Below are 16,335 nucleotides of genomic sequence, written 5' to 3' on the forward strand. Positions count from 1 at the left end.
CAAGAGCCGAAGACCCGCCTTACGCACTGACGCCGCGCAGGGTCCTGGAAGGAGCTCCAGCAGACGTCGATGTCACCAGCATGCGACGCCAGGTCCTCGCCCAGAGCATCATCAGCGGAGCCGTGGCCTACAGAAGAGGATCGCCAGAAGGTAGGCCACGGTTAACCAGGGGGGAGGAAGACATCAGAAATGGAGGGCAAGATGGCGGACCGGCAGCAGACTAAGCTGCCCTGCATCGGCAGTGCCCCAGCCGTCGCGGGTCCTGACCGGCGCCAGGAGAAGACGCGTGACGCATGAGCGGTCGCGGGAGCAGGTAAGAGGAGTCTCCCTGTCCCGGATGCTGCCAGCGTCAGCCTGCTCCCGGACCCCCTGGTGGAGCCGCCGATCCGGGCGTCATCAACAGCGGTCCTCTCCAGGCCCCTCCGCAAGGCCTACTGCACCGCGGCGCAAGGGGCTGGTATGCCCTCAACATCCACCGGGTGGGCGCAGAGAGTCACACTGCTGAGGACCCGGACGGGTCTGAAGATGATTACCAGCAGGAACGACCAGGAGGACACCGCTACTGGGAAAGAGCACCGCAGACTGTACATACTTACCCGTAAGGGTATGAGAAAAGTTTAAAGTTTCCAGTTATGCCCCGTTGGGAATTATGCAAGTTTTGAGAAAGTTTACCCCGGATGGGGACTGTTGCCTGACTGTTGCCTGTGTGTTGTTTGCTGAAAGTTACCCGGAGACGGGTTAGTAATAGCCGGCTGAGGACTGGGAGCAGCCAACTCTTTGTTTATATCCGGCTGAGGACTGGGAGCAGCCGCTTTTTATGAACTATCCGGCCGAGGACTGGGAGCGGTCAACTTTGTAAATAGTTGCACTTCTTAAAGTGCCCTTTACTGGTTTTATATACACCTACCTCAAGAGATGCCTAAAGGTGTTTGTTTCACTTATAATTGTACCCTGTTATGGTGACATGGACGCCTGGTCGCAACGGGAGCTGTAACCTACTGGAGGACTCCGTCGTGAAAGTTGCTACTGAAATTTGTTTCATGTTGTATATCTGAAGAACTGTTTTCCATTGATGTACCAAGAGTTATATTTAAAATGAAAATTATATGCATATAGTGAAAGTAAGGCTGATGATGTTGAGATAAGAAGGTTGTTTCCCATAAAGGGAAAGAAAAGTTGAATTGATTTTACATGTTTGCATTTAAAAAGTTTTTGCATGTCTTGAGGAAAAATGCTTTTTACTTTATTCCAGCCCGCGGACGTGCTGTGATTTACCAGGGGGGAATGTAGCACCCCAAGGGCTCGGTTGCTACAGAGTTATCGCATCTCAGTTAGAGGTGTGGTATCTCACTTCCAGGTAAGGATGGAGTGTGGATCAGGACCCTGACAGCTGCATGCATTACACCACATTTCCGGGGGACAGCTCGACGGTGCTCCCAGCAGAGAGCACGACAGACTATGTCCCTGGCTGGAGTGGGAGGGAGGGAACACCCAGAACAGGGGGAACCCAGTAGTGCAGGAGCAGAGAGGAAGCAGTTCCTGGATGCACAGAGAGAAGAGTATAAAAAGGTGGGGGCCATCTTAGGAGGGAGTTCTGTGAGAGGAGAAAGAAAAGGACACATAAAGGGGGTCCTGTGAAGCGCTTCTAAATTACCTGGAGGTTGATCGAGCCCCTCACCTGGTGAGTGCAGCATGGCTCGGACAGTCCTTGCTGACAGAAGTGACCTGGATAACAACTGTGAGTAAAAGACCCTGGACTGCATCATTGGACTCTGTGTGATTACTGCTGCACCTATACCATCACTCCCATCCTCCCTACATGCTGCCCTGAGGCTACGCTCCTCCCGTGGGGAGTTACCCTATCCCTGTGCTGCACACCAACACCAGCCTCAGCGGTCTGCCTTGCAGTGGCGGTTATCCCTGACCGCAATCCACGGGTGGCGTAGTCGGACATTCAAAACACTGATAAATAGACTGCCACAATTTGGTCTGACCGCCCTGAGCCACGGGATCGGGTTGCCACTACTACCCCCAGCATCGTACAGAAGCCCGGTTCCGGGTACCCCACAGCCCAGGAGGCGAGTCATATCCACCTGACTGCTGCATAACACAACTGATGGTCCCAACCCCATTTATAAGGCAAGAAATGCCACTTACTAAACCTGACAGGGCACACCTGTGAAGTGAAACCCATTTCCGGTGACTAACGGCATCAAAACTATGAATTAACACATGTGGAATTATATACTTAACAAAAAAGTGTGAAACAACTGAAAATATGTCTTATATTCTAGGTTCTACAAAGTAGCCACCTTTTTCTTTGATGACTGCTTTGCACACTCTTGGCATTCTCTTGATGAGCTTCAAGAGGTAGTCACCGGAAATGGTTTTCACTTCCCAGGTGTGCCCTGTCAGGTTTAATAAGGGGATTTCTTGCCTTATAAATGGGGTTGGGACCATCAGTTGTGTTGTGCAGAAGTCAGGTGAATACACAGCTGATAGTCCTACTGAATAGACTGTTAGAATTTGTATTATGGCAAGAAAAAAGCAGCTAAGTAAAGAAAAATGAGTGGCCATCATTACTTTAAGAAATGAAGGTCAGTCAGTCCGAAAAATTGGGCAAACTTTGAATGTGTCCCCAAGTGCAGTTGCAAAAACCATCAAGCGCTACAAAGAAATTGGCTCACATGAGGACCGCCCCAGGAAAGGAAGACCAAGAGTCACCTCTGCTTCTGAGGATAAGTTTATCCGAATCACCAGCCTCAGAAATCACAGGTTAACAGCAGCTCAGATTAGAGACCAGGTCAATACCACACAGAGTTCTAGCAGCAGACACATCTCTACAACAACTGTTAAGAGGAGACTTTGTGCAGCAGGCCTTCATGGTAAATTGCTGCTAGGAAACCACTGCCAAGGACAGGTAACAAGCAGAAGAGACTTGTTTGGGCTAAAGAACACACGGAATGGACATTAGACCAGTGGAAATCTGTGCTTTGGTCTGATGAGTCCAAATTTGAGATCTTTTGTTCCAACCACCATGTCTTTGTGCGACGCAGAAAAGGTGAACGGATGGACCCTACATGCCTGGTTCCCACCGTGAAGCATAGAGGAGGAGGTGTGATGGTGTGGAGGTGCTTTGCTGGTGACACTGTTGGGGATTTATTCAAAATTGAATTAATACTGAACCAGCATGGCTACCACAGCATCTTACAGCGTCATGCTATTCCATCCGGTTTGCGTTTAGTTGGACCATCATTTATTTTTCAACAGGACAATGACCCCAAACACACCTCCAGGTGTATCCAAACTTTTGGTCTGTACTGTATATGTACTCATTTATTAAAATAATAAATGGAAAAAATCAGGCAGCACTCCAGTTCAAGGAAAAACTGTGGACTTTAATCCAGCACCAAGTGGTGCAGCGTTTCGACCTCACAACAAGGTCTTTGTCAAGCACCTATTTATTAGCTATGCTCAGTCCTATCTTGGGATATACTATATACTGTTCTAGTTCTGACACAGTTGGGTTACCTGTAGTCTCAATGTATATTTTTATGTATATATTATCTGTGTTTTTATGTATATATTATCTGTTTTATAATATCTAATAAAGTTAACAATTTATGATACCTTAAGATATCTCCCTTTTCCTTGAGTTTTGATCTTTCTTCAGGTATATATTTGTTGTGGCTATTATTCTGCATGGCACCTTTATTGTAAGATTGATCTATTTTTCGGCTTCTGGTTAGAAGAACGATTGCTATGACTGTACAAGATTGGCTTACATACACAGGATAAGACAATACATTGGGTTGTCAAGTTCCTAATACTCTTAGTGGACTTTAGTACTTGTGGTTAGGATCCCTTATCAATGCTCTTTTCATTTAAAATTACTGTTCATGTGTCTGAGGAGTTGGCGAGGGATGTGGTCTTTATTTTACTATTTCTGTAATAAAAACATTATTTAAAAAGAGTTTGATTCTACACTGGGAAGGGAGGGGGGCTTAGTTGGGATGGTGGAGTGGGGGGTCCAAATTTAAGTTGTATGTAGAATGTTGATTATGACAAATGAATAATCAAACTTTTTTTATAAAAAAAAATTAAAAAATTACCATTTATTTCAATGTATTGCAGGAAAATACATCAAAGATTACATATCTAGTAACAAACCAATACAGATTGACTGTACATTATGTGCAATTAGTAAAAGAAATGTATAAGTGTAGAAGTGGAAAACAATAGGGTGATACCACCCTATGGAGGGAGAGTAGGAGAGTGCTGGTTACTCTTATCTGGTGGATTTGTGACTGGCACAGCTCCTATGTAGGTGTAGCACCCTGAGGATTCGGATGCTACAGGGGTATTACACCTCAAGCCAGAGGTGTGGTATTCCACTCCCGGGTAAGGAAGGAGTGTGGAACTGAGCTCAGTAGGCTGCATGCACTACACACATCCCATTTCCGGGGGACAGACCAATGGTACTCCCACTAGAGAAATGTGCAGGTACGACAGTGTCTGTCCCTGGCTGGAGTGGGAGGGGGGTGGAACATCCCAGTAGTGTAGGGGCAGATTGGGGGAGCAGTCTGGGTAGTGCTAGGAGCTCATTGGGTGCTGGTCACCTGAGCTCACACATAGAGGGAGTATATAAGGTGGGAACCATCTTAGATCAGGGTCAGTCTGTCAGAGTGTAACCTGAGGAGCAGAGCAGAGAAGCTCAGCCAGCTCCAAGGCCCAGAGAGAGAGAGGAGAAAGAAGGACCCAGAGGGGGAGAAGAGAGAACTCCAAGATCCCAAAATTAGACCAGAGGGTGAAGAGTTGGCACAAGGGTACCGGATCCCAAGCTGGTGGAGGGCACTAATCCTCAGCCAGAGACCGGAGGTCGTGGGCAGGATCTGCCACGACCACCCACTAAATCCACCCGGAAGGCAGACCAAGAATAGGATCAGGGAACCCAGAGACAAGGGTTTACCAACAAGAGGCCCGAGGGAGCCGGACTTAGGTGGATCCCTGGTGGGGAAGGCCAGAGAGAAGGAACGTCAGAAAGGGAGCTCAGGATCACGCTCCAGAATTACTTGGGAGTTGGCCGAGTCCAGGACCTGGTGGACGCAGCACGGCTCGGGCGGTCGCTCAAGGCCGGAGTGACCAGAATAACAGCAGTAAGTAAAGACCCTGAACTGCACAGCCCGACTCTGAGTCTCATTACCATCCTCACTGCACCTCCACAACCACCATCCTCTACACCTGACCCCCTGAGGCTATACCCCTCCCGTTGGGGGTTATACTACCTGAGCTGCACACACATCACCAGCCTCAGCGGACCCTGCTGCAGCGGCGGCCGTATTGACCGCAATTCAACGGGTGGCGTAGTCGACACTAAAGAACATCCAGTAACATCTGTAGGACTGCCACACACTGAGCTTGACACCCTGGGCACGGACCGGGTCACCGCCACTCGGAGACTACAACCCCCATCTGATCCGGCTCCGGGTATCCCCCAAACAACACTGGCCCAGGGGGCGCGTCATAGGCATAAAGAAAAACAGCTGCTGCTGCCCCGTGGCTAGTGAATAAATCTTCCAAGAGATATTGGATCCAGTTGAATGAGCACATAAGGTGGGCTGCGCTGCTGGAGTAAATAAATTCTTCAGAAATGGTGATGAGAATAAGGTTTTTTATTCACAATGCATTTCATCGCCGTACTGGTGTCTTTATTAAGTGAAAAAAAAAATGTCAACAGGGGGCAAACTGAGTACTGAAGTAAATAATAAATGTAGCGCTATTGCGAGCGCCCCTGCATGGTATCCCTTCCCCCTCCATGCAGGCACGCTGGCTTACTCACTGCCCTCGGCGCCACCCCCGGTGTGCTCCTGCCTCTTGCTTCTGGTGTGCACCGCAGTTCATGGCGGCGTCCCTAGTACGCACATACGCATGCTACCCTGATGCACATAGTAAATATCAGGAGGCATTTAGTGAATGCAATCACCTACAAGGTGTCTCCCAGTCAATAGCTGGGAGACATCTTTTATAAAAGGCACCTTCTACAATTGGGAAGTGCCCGAGCAACCCCTATAGTTCAGTATTAGGTGGTTGGTGTGTGCAACTGTATGTTGCCAGGTCCCTGTCCTTAGTTTGCTAAAGTTATCCCATATCCTGTGTCCCGTTAGTTCAGTATAGATAGTCCTTGTTATCTGTATCCGTACCCTTAAACTGTGTTACCTACCTGCTACCCTGGGGGCTGAGTGCCCAGGGCTGAACCTGTAACCGCGTCCACAGTATCGGTACCCCGTGGCCGCATCTGCCGTACCTATCTGCTAACCTGGGGGCTGAGTGCCCTGGCCTGAACCTGTAACTGCGTCCGTGGTATCTGTACCCCGTGGGTGCATTGGCGGTACCAGAACTGTTACCCGAGACCTGTGAGTCTGAACCTGTCCTCAAACTCCTTTAATCCTGGTACAGCCAGTTCTTGAACGTTTCCCTATCTGTTCTCAGTGTCAGTGATCCAGAACTGGACCTACTAAGCCTGAATGGAGCCATCTTAAGTGTCAGCTAACCTGACCCCTGGGGTCAGCTGCTATTGCCAGACGTGCCCTGGAGGGGCACCTGGCAGCTACCTGTCACAGTGACCTCACCACTAGAGGCTCCAGTGAACACCAAGGTAGCTGCTTAAGGGTAAGTCCTGTCTGTGGCACAGTAAGTCCACGAACCACGTGCACCACCAAGGTGCGTGACAAACAATTGAGAATAAAAATGGAGCAAAGGGACATATTGCACAGTAAGATCAACTCTAAACAGTACTTCATAGATAGGTGATAGGCCCTATAGCAAACACCAGGACAAGTGACATATCTTAAGAGCCTCTTATTCCTGGATTAATAGCAGAAACATGTCAGTTCACACATAGTGAGCACATTATTTACTTCTCAAATCCATACCCCCTAGAAAGCTTCTTTCGGTGTTTCCAATAACCTTTTTGGCATAATATAATAATACTTTATAAAAGGAGTGTAGTGAGATATCTCCGAGTAGGTCATCACAAGTCCGATTAGTCAGGTCTTATGGTGCATTATTCTTAGCAGCACCAACATGGGACTCCATGCATTTCAAAACTTCTTACCAGTTGTAACGGTACTGTTTCAGGATTTCCTGGGGCAAGGGGCTCTTTCTCTGTCCCTCAAGCTAGAGGAACCCTAGGCTATCTCAGTTCCCCAGATTACCCCTGAAGGTGGACAGGCTGGGGCCTTGTTCCACCTAAATGCACGCTGACCTGTTTCTTCCCCACACAGGGAGGTATGGAACAGCAGTGAATAGGACAACACAAGCCTGACAGACAGGGAAAACAGACGGGTATAAAAGAAAACTACAATCATACAAATACACTCACCAAACAACCAAATTAAGGGAACAGTAGGAGGGAAAAATTAAATGGGACAAAAACCAAATGCCAAATCCACGCAGACATCTCCTGAGAACAACACCCTCCGACTACGACTACTTCAGACTACTTCTTCAACAACCAAATTAAGGGAACAGTAGGAGGGAAAAATTAAATGGAACAAAAACCGAATGCCAAATCCACGCAGACATCTCCTGAGAACAACACCCTCCGACTACGACTACTTCAGACTACTTCTTCAACACTAAACCAGGAAGTTGAAAAATCACTAGTGCAAGGTTTGAACATATACAGTATGTCTGAGAGGAGGAGTGGCCAACAGAACAGCTGTGACAATTCTGGATGTAAAGCTCCAGGAGAGGACAGAACTGATTAACCATTGCAACAGCAGAGCAAGGAAGATCTGCGCTGCTAAAAGGAAAGTGAAACAGATCAAATAAGTGCAGGGGTTTGTGTAACCAGACACCGCAATCTTCTGGGACCACTCTGTCCTGTGACACCCGTAGTCTTGGATTATTAGAAATCCCTAGAATATGTGTAGTACTGTTCCAGTTGCTAGTAGCCTCCTCAGACATTTTGTCAACCCTAAACTACCCATTTTATACAGGTTTGAAGGGGTATAACGAATTTGCTGTAAAAATATATATGCACCAACTTATATCTGGCAACCTACAAGTGGAGAACTCAAACCAGCAAGAATAATTCTACAATCTTCATAATCAATTTCATGAAGATCATCATTCCACTTCTACCAAACTTTTTAGTTGCCCATATAAACTAAACAATGGTTTTGTAAAATTTGCATCCTAAGCCAGATCCTCTAGAAGGCTATGGTATAGGGAGATGAGTCCTCCAAACTGTGTCCCAGTTGCATTTCTAAGTTGATAATCTCAGAGGAATGAATGGTCTGGAAGGCCAGATTACAATTGTAATTTCTGAAATGTATAGAGCATACCATCATTTTTGATGTCACAAAGAAAAAAAATCCCATGTGTTTTCCTGAACTGAATGCTACCGATGTCTCTGTGAGAGCAGGAGTTATACTTTATCTATCCTGACTCCATTTTGATTTTTGTACGTGTATCTTCTGCTTACCGGAATGGAGTTTGAGCTAGTGTGTGTGAGATAAGAAAACTTTGGAATGTCTTTGTCTAACGATGTAGAGAAAACAGAAAGGAAAGTAGAAAGTGAGAGATTCCTAAAATCTAAAGGCTGTGTATAGACAGAATTGCCTTTAGCCAATGAGATGTATGAATGCTAATGTCAGCACCTAAGTAGAGATAAGCTGAGCTAATTATATTGTTACCATGTATGACTATTAACAAGCTATAAAACCTTGACCAATGATGTAATAAAAAAAGACCTTCCCTGATGCTCAGAAATGTCAGTATCAGTCATGGCTCTTCCGTGCACGTATTTGAATTTACAATTTAATTTGGAACATGCACAACGTCTCAGAACCTCTCACATTATGTGGCCACCAATGTGGATAGACCAGCTGGCTGGACAAATGGTAGCAGTAAAAGCAGGGAAGCGTAAACCCTCACCCCCAGTCTTTCATGAGGTTCAGAGTCTGGTTTTGTTTTGGAGGGGAACCATAGGTGGATTATAATGAGGGCAATCTGGGCTACTGCCCGGGGCTCCAAGAGGCCCCATGTCCAGATTGCCCTCATTATAATGCTTTGTGTGACATGCCGCTGATGCGGTGCTCATATCCCGACAAGCAGGGGCTGTGGGGATCCCGGGCCACTCCCCCAGCAGCTGTGCACCGATAGCAGACACAGCCCTGTGTGCAACCGTGTCTGCTGAAGTGACGTCACGCAGTGTATGCCCGGCCTGCACTGCTGCTTACCACCGAAGAGGAGCTGGACCAGAGACAAGCTGGGGTATGGTGAGTGACTGCTTCCCAATGTACCCCCTGTGTGTCTGTGTGCATGTATGATTGCGTTTATCTATGTATGTGTGATATGTCTGCTTATATGTATTTTTCTGCATGTTTTCTAATATGTTTAGGCCTGTATGTGTCTTACGTGCGGCATCATGCTCTACCTAGTGAGCTACATGCGGCCTCATACTGTACCAAGGGAGCTTTGTGCGGCATCATGCTGCATTTAGTGAGCTACGTGATGCCTCATACTGTAACCAGGAAGCTACGTGTGGCCTCATACTGTACCTAGTGAGCTACGTGCGGCCTCATACTGTACCCAGGGAGCTACGTGCGGCCCCATACTGTACCTAGTGAGCTACGTGCGGCCTCATACTGTACCCAGGTAGCTACCTATGGCCTCATGCTGTACCCAGGGAGCTACGTGCTACCTCATGCTGTACCTAGTGAGCTTCGTGCGATCCCATACTGTACCTAGCGAGCTACGTGCGGTCCCATACTGTACCTAGCGAGCTACGTGCGGCCCCATACTGTACCTAGTGAGCTACGTGTGGTACTATATTGTACCTAGTGAGCTACATGCGGCCTCATACTGTACCCAGGGAGCTATGTGCAGCCTCATGCTGTACTTTATGTGCTACGTGTGGCCTCATGCTGTACTTTATGAGCTACGTGCGGCCTCATACTGTACCTAGTGAGCTATGTGCGTCCTCATGCTGTACCCAGGGAGCTATGTGCGGCCTCATACTGTACCTAGTGAGCTACATGAGACCTCATGCTGTACCAAGGGAGCTACGTGAGGCCTCATACTTTACTCAGGGAGCTACGTGTGGCCTCATACTGTACCTAGGGAGCTACATGTGGCCTCATACTGGATCTAGGGAGCTACGTGCGGCCTTATACTGGACCGCCCACTTGGCCGAAAACCCCAGAAAGAGCAGAGTTAAACTATTAAAACAAAGGTTAACAAGGGGTAACATTTCTCCTTGCGGAGAGTTAAGCATGTCACGGTCAGGAGACTTTTAAGCCGCAATGCTCCTCTGGGACATATGCAAATTGTCTCTTCAGAGAGGAAGAGGACTAGAACTCTATTGCCACCTATAGGAAGTAGCAATCCTAAAATTCAATATCGACCCTCATCAGTCCAAAGTGTGAGATATGGTTTGGCTGGATGAGAGACGTCAGACCGGTATTCAAGGGGTAACGTTTCTCCTTGCGGAGAGTGACATGTTAAGCATGTCAAGGTGAGGAGACTTTTAAGTTGCAATGCGCCTCTGGGAAATATGCAAATTTCAGTACCCCAAAACACAGTGTCTGCAAATTGAGATTATGGTTCTGGCCTTTTTTTAAAAGAATTGCTTTTATTGAATAGAATAAATTTACATACATCAATGCAAATGTTACTCGAAGCATATATACTGGTGATAAGGATTAAACAAAGCCTACTAAAATATGCATGCCATGTTGTTATAAGATGGTAGGTGGCAAAATACCTATTCTAGGCACAATTACATTGATTTAAAAGGAAAATAAACCAGAAACTGGGAGGGGAAAAGAGGATATATCTGAAACAGGTCCATCTCTTGCATATTGATCACTCAACATAGGTGTGTAACCTCAGACTCTCTTTGAGAGTTATGCAGGACCCACCGACACCAGAGCAGACCTCCAACACCAAGAAACGACTCTACGCAGCGGTTCTCCCAAAAAATATTTCTATATAGGTGCTTCTCCCAATAGTAGTTGCTCTTGATACCATACTGTTGTTTGAAAACAGGTTCTAATATCATCGTGAATGTGATGTGGAAGCAGGGAGGTGAAACTTTCCCAAGTTTCAAAAAAGGACTGCACCCTTCCCTCTTTATGTAAGGAGGCCTCAGCCCAATTGTTCTGAAGCAGAAAAACGAGAGTTTGTCTAGAAAGATCTTGAAAGGAAGAGCTTGGTCTTGGATCCATACCTGCAGAATGGCCTTAATACAGGCTGCCGCCGCCAAATGTAATAGTTTACGGGCCCCTAGAGAGCATGTGAATTTATCTGATTTTAAGTATCCAAAGATGGTGCATAGAGGCTCATCAGGAGCAAAGTTTGTCAGATGCATGGTGGGGAATTTTCACACTCTGACCCAAAATGGTTGAATGACCGGGCATGTCCACAAGCTATGGAACAAATTGGCTTCGGGGGAGTGGCGCTTAAAACACATGGAGGTTGTGTATAGCCCCATTTTATGACCTTTTTATGGAGTTAAATTGTGGGCTTGATTTAGAGCTTTAAGAATAGTGCTACAGGAAAAAGTAGGTTCCTCAATCTGCCATTTTGTTAGCAGAAATTGGGATTGTTCATAATCCAGGGCAACCTGTATGAATTTGTAACTGGTGGCTATTTGGCCAGACGAAGAATTAGATTTAGTAAACCATATAAGCAGACATGGTCTCCACTCCTGCTCAGGAAGATGTGATACAGGTGCATCTCACTAAATTAGAATATCATCAAAAAGTTAATTTATTTCAGTTCTTCAATACAAAAAGTGAAGCTCATATATTATATAGAGTCATTACAAACAGAGTGATCTATTTCAAGTGTTTATTTCTGTTAATGTTGATGATTATGGATTACAGCCAATGAAAACATAAGTCATTATCTCAGTTAATTAAAATAATTAGCAAAAAAACACCTGCAAAGGCTTCCTAAGTGTTCAAAAAGGTCCCTTTATTCTGTTTCAGTAGGCTGAAAAAGACACAGTCATTTTAGCCTTCCCGATTACTTATATTAGCTAGAGAGTCTTCCTACCATGAAAATGCCTGAATAATTGACATGTCACTTCTTTTGAGAGTTTGAAATATTAAAAAGTCTGAAGTGTTTCCAAGACGCTCAAAAGTCTGAATATATGAACAACAAATTGTTTTTCCATTGAAAATCATTGTTTTTTTAATGGGCAGAGTCGCTCATAAAATTGCCAGAAATACGCAGTGTGAGCAGTAGAGATGAGCGTTGTTCTACTCGAACTGTTCGCCAATCTCAAATTCGAGCTGTTTTGGGCGGTGTTCGAGCCGGTCGGCGAACACGAACAATTTGAGAAAAATTCGGCTGTTCGAGGTTATGTTCGATAACTGTTCGTGCACCAAAATCATAACTGGATTTTTTCTCAGTAATGATGAAAATTAATGTTAATACGCAGTTTGAGTGTACAGCGGGGCGGGGGGAGGGGCAGGGGATGGATCTCTGCAGGAACAATGAAGATCTCCATTTTTTTTTCTCTTTCCCGCATTTGCAGTGGGGAGGTGCAATCTGTCAGCCTATCAGCAGCGCACACACGGAGCGAAGTGCTTTTTTTCACACAAGCAAGGGCATGTGTCATTGGCAGTGTATGTCACATGTCCTTGCCCTATAAGACCAAGCCATTTTCCCCGTCGCCACCATTTTCTCACTGCTGCAGCTGCGTGTTAGACGGCACCGCTGTTGCTGTGTGCGCTATACCTTGTTAATTTCAAGCCAATTTTCGCACAAATATACAGATAGCTTGGGAGTAGGGAATAGTTGTGATTGCAGTCCTTTTAAGGACTAGGTTACAGCATTTCCTACGACTTTTATCAGGCAGGTCTGTGCTCTTAAATAGATAGATTGTGGGAGTAAAGACTAATTGTAATTGGAGTCCTTTTCAGGACTAGGTTACATCAGTTCCTATCAGTTTTTGCCAGGCAGGTCTGTGCCAGTGCTGTGCAAGTTTTTTTCACAGCATTTGGCTGAATCTAGCAAAGCTAATCCTTTTTGGCCTATTGCAGAGTGTGTTAGTCAGTGGAGTAGCCTATCTGTGTTGCAAGATATACCACCTGTGTATAGAATACCAATTTTTTTACTGCACCTAGTGAAGTAAAATCTTTTGGGCATAGCATCATTCTATTAGTCCATCTATACTGACCTCCATCAGGTTGCAAACTGAATATAATTTTTTTCTGCATCTAGCTCTGAAAAAATATTTGGGCTTCTAGCAGTGTGTGGGACTTGGTCTATTAGTCCATCTATACTGACCTCCATCAGGTTGCAAATTAAAAATAATTTTTTTCTGCATCTAGCTCTGAAAAAATATTTGGGCTTCTAGCAGTGTGTGGGACTTGGTCTATTAGTCCATCTATACTGACCTCCATCAGGTTGCAAATTAAAAATAATTTTTTTCTTCATTTATCTCTGAAAAAATATTTGGGCTTCTAGCAGCGTGTGGGACTTGTTCTATTAGTCCATCTATACTGACCTCCATCAGGTTGCAAATTAAAAATAATTTTTTTCTGCATCTAGCCCAGCCAATAGTTTTGGCCTAATACCACAGTTTGGCCACTCAGCTCTGCTCGGTTCCCATCCATTGTTTTTTTGTGCAAACAACTCCAGAGTTGTGAATTAGTTAACCACCAAAATGAGTGGAAAAAGGCCTGCTGCTGGTGGAAAGGGGAATAGGCGTGTTGGGAAGGGGAAAAAAGGTTGTGTCCGTGGGGTAGGTGCAGAAGAAAGACCATCTTCCAGCCAAACTAAAATGTCTACTTCTTTTAGCGGACAATGTGATAAGATCCCTTTCTTACGGCCACGCCAATCGCTACAAATTCCAGATGAGGCACAAAAACAGCAGGTGCTTCAACGGATATCAAGTGCTCCTTTAAGTGGGCTCTCCTCCACATCAACTTCAACATCACAAATACTCCAGTCCTCAAAGGTGTCACCCAAATCGCACTTGCTTCCTCACAGCTCCCAAATCTCCAGCTGCCCGTCTGAGTATGAGGTAGAACAGATGGTTGAGTCTGCAGAGCTGTTTACTCATACTATAGCCTGGGAATCAGAGGTCGACTCCAGCGCTTCTGTGAATCCAGACGAGGAAATGATCTGCACTGATGCCCAGAATCTTTATGAGTCGGATCCAGGACCAGACGCAGAAGGTTCTGACCATAATGTAGACCCTCATTCCCAAACTGTAACTCCTGTTGGTGGAGACAATGAGGAAGACGATGATAAGACTCAAATACCTGATTGGAGCGACAACTTTAGTTTTTTGTCAGGGCAGGAACAGGTTGGCTCTGAGGACGACGGGTGTGATAACGCACAGGGTGATGATGATGAGGTCGGAGATCCCACTTACTGTCAACCCACAGTCAGCCAAGAGATGAGGTCAGCAGAGGAGGTGGAGGAAGATGCTAGTGACGACGAGGTCAGGTTGCGCCTTCCTGGACAGAGACGTAGTACTGGAAGCACGTCAACAACTGCATCCTCAAACACAACTCTGCCTCTCACCACAAGTCGTGGTGGCTCTTCAGGTCGCATGGGTGCTAAGCCTTGCATAGCCTGGGCATTTTTTCAGATCGATAAAGATGACCCAACTCGTGTTATCTGTAACATTTGTCAGCAAAAGCTAAGTAGAGGCCAAAAAATACATAGTTTGAGTACTTCATGCATGAACCGGCACATGGACATGAAGCATAAGTTGCAGTGGGAAGCTCAGTGTGCTACAATGCGGCCTAGCCGGCCGGGCCAATCACCGTCTGCCATATCTTGTGCATCCGCGGCCTCTTCATCCTCTGTGACTGGGGGGACAGCAGTCACACCTGTTTTGGGGCGCAGACCTGCCACCTCTTTACCCGCAACAGCCAGCGTGATTGGCAGGTCATCATTTTCTTTGGAGGTGGTAACACCAGCTGGTGTTGAGCGCTGTCCAACATCGATAGCACCACCTTTGGATCAAGGCAACCTAACATGTCCGCCTGCATCTTCCTCACAGACCGGCAGTTTGCCGGGGACACCCTTATCAACCCCGTCTAAGCACAATAGCCAGCCCTCGGTCCCTCAGATGTGGACAAGTAAAAGACCATTTCCTCCTAGCCATGAGAAAGCTAAGAGGTTGAATTTCACCATCTGCAAGCTCTTGGCTACAGAAATGCTGCCTTTCCGCCTGGTGGACACAGAGGATTTTCGAGACCTTATGTCCGTCGCAGTGCCCCAGTACCAGATGCCCAGTCGGCACTACTTCTCAAAGAAAGGTGTGCCTGCGCTCCACCAGCATGTCGCACACAACATCACCGCTTCTTTGAGAAACTCTGTGTGTGACAGGGTGCATTTCACCACAGACACTTGGACGAGTAGGCATGGACAGGGGCGTTACATGTCGCTGACTGGGCACTGGGTAACTATGGTGACAGCAGGACAAGGGGCTGCTGTCCAAGTCTTGCCGTCCCCACGAGTTGTGCGTCAATCCTCTTTATGTCAAAGTTCCTCCACTGCTTCTGCCTCCTCAACCTCCTCTCGGTCTTCCACCTGCACCCAAAGCCTGTCTGGTCATTCCACAAGCTTTCTAACTGCGCAGAAGGGATCCTGCACACCTCCTTACTATGCTGGCAGTAGGGCTCAACGTCATCAGGCGGTTTTTACATTGAAATGTCTGGGAAATGTGAGTCACACAGCTGAGGAGTTGTGGTCAGCTCTGGAGAACCAATTTCATGAATGGTTGTCTCCACTGGACCTGAAACCAGGGAAGGCCGTGTGCGACAATGCTGCAAACCTGGGTGCGGCCCTTCGCCGGGGCAATGTCACACACGTGCCTTGTATGGCTCACGTGTTGAACCTGGTTGTCCAGCAATTTTTAGCCCACTATCCCAGACTAGATGGCCTTCTGCAGAGGGCACGGTCGCTGTGTGCTCACTTCCGCCGTTCGCATCCCGCAGCTCAGCGACTTACATCTCTACAGAAGTCGTTGGGCCTGCCACTTCACCGGCTAAAATGCGATGTGCCTACCCGGTGGAATTCAACTCTGCACATGTTGCAGCGACTGTGGCAGCACCGACAAGCCCTGGTGCAATACGTTCTGACGTATAGCCTGGGCCAACGAGATTCAGAGGTGGGGCAAATCACGCTGGAGGAGTGGTCTCAGATCAGGAACCTATGCACCCTTCTGCACAGTTTTGAAATGGCGACAAAGATGTTTAGTGCTGACGATGCCATTATCAGCATGACTATTCCGGTGATTTACATGCTGGAGCACATGTTAAACAGAATTCGGAGTCAGGTGGTGGCACAAGAGGAGGT

The sequence above is a fragment of the Phyllobates terribilis genome, unplaced genomic scaffold (assembly GCF_046119375.1).
Source record: "Phyllobates terribilis strain yellow unplaced genomic scaffold, ASM4611937v1 Scaffold_4__5_contigs__length_816908805, whole genome shotgun sequence".
Classification (NCBI taxonomy): Eukaryota; Metazoa; Chordata; class Amphibia; order Anura; family Dendrobatidae; genus Phyllobates; species Phyllobates terribilis.